We start from the raw sequence: 3,687 nt of genomic DNA on the forward strand, positions 1-3,687 counted from the left end.
CCTTCAAAGAACTGTAAGCCCCTGAGGACCATGTCTATACGTGGCCCTTTGTGCAGATACTGAGCTGACTAATCAACATGCTGGGGTCCAGAATAATAGCATGTTAATAAATTATTAATTAAATATTACTAACTATGTGTGAAAAGCTATTGCTAATTTTCCAACCTTGGTTTCCAAGTTGCTTTAAAGAAACTGAAAGCACATTTCCTAAAAGAGTGTAACAGATAAATTTAAAAGTAAAGATCCGAATAAGAGCTTATTTTACACTTTATTCAGATATACATTTTTTTAAGTTTTAAACTTGCTTATATTCTTAACAGTTTAACGCAATCATTTTCTTTCCTTAAAGTAAATGCTATAATCATAATGAGCAAGTAATTTTATATTTATGAAAGTGGAAATATTAAATCTGAGTTAATTAGCGCTCTATTAAAATAGTAGGCCCATTTATTCTAAATAATGACTTTAGATGAGTCCACACTCTCCAACCATAACAGTACTGAACACTTTGGAGAATTCATAGACTTTATTCTCTCAATGGAAAGAGCTTGTAACATTCTCAAGGTTATTTACCTATATGTTTTAATTTGAATAGATTCATTACATTTTTGAGCTCAAAGCCTTTTTCTAAAAGAGGTATTAAAACCTACGTAGTTCACTTCTTAAACTGAGATTAGATTTTATAAAATTGATGCCCAGTATTAGTACTAAGAATATGTTTTATTTTTTAATTTAAAGCCTTAATGAGAGTAATCTAAGCCTGAATAACCATAACCAGATATGAGTACCTTTTGTCACAAGTAGTTAGAGAGGAAACGAGACTCAATGAAACAGTCCTCCCAAGATCCCAGCTGTCATTTTCTCATAAGTGAGCACAATGGGATCTCACGATGTCTGACTGGCCAGGAAAATCGATTATAAAACGCAGCAGCTTTTATTAAGTTCCACATTAAGATTTGTTTTTAAAAAACTGAATTGCTTGCTGATTTTTGATAAATATATCACTTATTTTAGTAAGCAATCAACACTGTTATTTTAAAGTAAATTAATTTTTCTGTTCTATTTTTTATAACATTATAAATATTGATGGGTATGTCACACCTAAACTAAAGTTCCTTGGCTCTCCAATAGTTTTCAAGTGGACAGAAATTCCTTATACCAAAATTATTGAGGACTACTACACTATGTCTTTAATAGTCCAATGGCATGATGTGGCAAATAATTCAGAAAGAGAGCCTGCTGGAGGATTCTGTGAAGATTTCTTGAAGAGACTGAAACCTACACTGGATCTTACATGATAAAATGGATTTTAGCATTGTAGGATAGAAACAATGTCTATTTAAGGATGGTAGCAAAAGCATATGTATGTACCAACCACAAAGTGCAGGAGTAAGGAGACTGGTGAAGTGGGCAGGGGTATACATCACAAAAGCAGTAGGAGCCAAGTTGGAAAGATATGCTAAAAAAAAACCCCAAAACCCCCAAAAAACAGAATCATAGATGTAATCACACTGGCTGTGGGGAACCAGTAACTTCAGAAGCACAGATTATAGGGTAAAATGAATTCATACTTCAAAGGGACCCATCTGGGAGGTGGATTGATTCTAGAGAGAGATAAATTAGTAGAAATGTTAGCGTGGAGGGTTGTGTAGAAAAGGATAAAGAGCAGTCCTAAAATTCCAGGGCTGGAAGCTTGAATGAGGAAGAAAATGAATGCAGCATTGAGGCAAAGAGAACACTCAGCACCTCAGAAGAAAGGGCGAAACAGCTATGTTGAGAAATTGCGACTTGATGTTGACGCATCTGAATTTAATGATATATGGTACAATTTAAGCATAAAATACATTTCTTTGTGTTTGTATTTTAATTTGTAAAGATATTATATTACATGTTATATAACTATTTACTACATATGTATATAATTATAAATATTATATATTATTAAATATGTAGAAATGTCAAAATAAATTTGAGTTACTAATGAAAATTCCCTTTCAAGGACTCCAGTTAACTAAAGTTTGCTATACTATACACATCGATGTATGTTATTGAACAGTTCCCCCTAGGAAGAAAAAACATTTTCTTGTAGCTTTAAAATGATTACTTCCTACATTACTAACTCTATCTGTGCAACGTTTGACTGCTTTTAAAGCTGACTTTGTTTTCATTTAGAAAGGCACTCCATGCCACAAACACACACTACTGAAAAGTTACTAAATAATTGAACAAAATAAATCCTTCAGTTAAAAATAATTGTGGCCAAGTGTCATTAATGCCAGCCCTTGGAAGACAAAGACAAGAGTATCTCTGACTGTGAGGTCATCTTGGCATACACAGAACATTCCAAGCCAACCAGGGCTACATACTGAAACTCTGTCTCAAAAGGAGACAGAGGTTTGCGTTTTTTTTTTTTTTTTGGTTATTCTTTAAATTTATTAAAACTTTGTATTGGTTCTTTGTGATTTTACCTCATGCACCCCAATTCCACCTGTCTTCCTCTCCCCTCTTACCTACTCTCCACCCTTGCAACCCATCCCCCAACAGCCCCAGACATGTCTGCTAGTGAGAGTACATGCCAGGACTTCACCATAGTTCCAGCTAATATCACTGGCTACTCACATCAGGCTGTTCCCTCACTACCCTCCAGTCTCCAGTTCTGCCTCTACCATGGTGCCACAACCCTCTGTTTCTCTTTTTATTCCATCTCGCCACCACTTACTTGCTCCTTCTAGTGGCACCTGGGATCTCTGAGTGTCTGGAATCTTCTTAGGTTTGGTCTCAGGAGTGCTATTCCACATTCTTGCATTGTGGTGCCAAGACGGGGTCATCTCTGGTATAGTCACTTGCAACCCCCCCCACCCCCAAGCCTAGTGGTCATCTCAGGCTAGCTCCCTGTCCAGGCGCCATAAAGCAGGTCTGGTGGTCATCCCAGGTTCTTTCCTGACACAGTTCATCTGAGTGGCTTCTTGTAGGGGCCATCTATCTCTGGCTCACTCCTGCCCAGTGTTACAGTAGGTTCCAGGCAGGGTTCTTCTAGTCTGCCTGGAACCAGACTGGTGGTTGTCTAAGGCTCAATTTTTACAGGGAATGTTTGGCTACTAATTATTCAGATGTTCACAGGTCAGAACACTATGTGTAGAAATAGCCTCTTTCCTCTCGGCTACCTAATGACACACAAGTGACATAGTAGCCATACAGGTGACACTTCAAGGGGCAGGAATTTTGCAGATTTTTATATATGCTACTCGACATATAATTTTGACCTTTCCTATAAACACACGCGTGCGGGTGCACACACACATACACACACAAACACACACACATACACACACACTTTTATAGAAATGAAATGATATTTTTGGAATAAAATCAATATGTACTTAAAAGTTAGGGCTTCCTCTGAAGTCTTCATCTCATCAACTAAAAATATCCTTTGACATATTTCTTAATAATGAGTTAGCCTGTGAAGCAGATGAAGAACTCTGTGGGAAATCAAATGGCTATGTCACCATATTCTACCAATAAAACTTAATGACTGATTATAATTACAATTAAACACTTAATTTTGTTAATACAGAAGTAGCATATACCCAACTCAGCGTTTCTGATGTTTAGAAACCTAACTATCCATCACTTCTTTCCCTGAAAATGACAAGGTGAAAACGATCATTTATTCAGTGAAATAAA

The 3,687-nt window shown here is 36.4% G+C and overlaps 1 non-coding gene across 1 annotated transcript; it reads right to left on the minus strand.

The window, feature by feature from the left end:
* Positions 1 to 3,086: 3,086 nt before the first annotated feature.
* Positions 3,087 to 3,218, minus strand: LOC115031821. The gene has a single exon (XR_003837480.1). It is a non-coding gene; the product is annotated as a small nucleolar RNA SNORA17 (small nucleolar RNA).
* Positions 3,219 to 3,687: the final 469 nt, after the last annotated feature.

Source organism: Mus caroli, chromosome 8 (genome assembly GCF_900094665.2).
Source record: "Mus caroli chromosome 8, CAROLI_EIJ_v1.1, whole genome shotgun sequence".
In the NCBI taxonomy this organism is placed as follows: domain Eukaryota; kingdom Metazoa; phylum Chordata; class Mammalia; order Rodentia; family Muridae; genus Mus; species Mus caroli.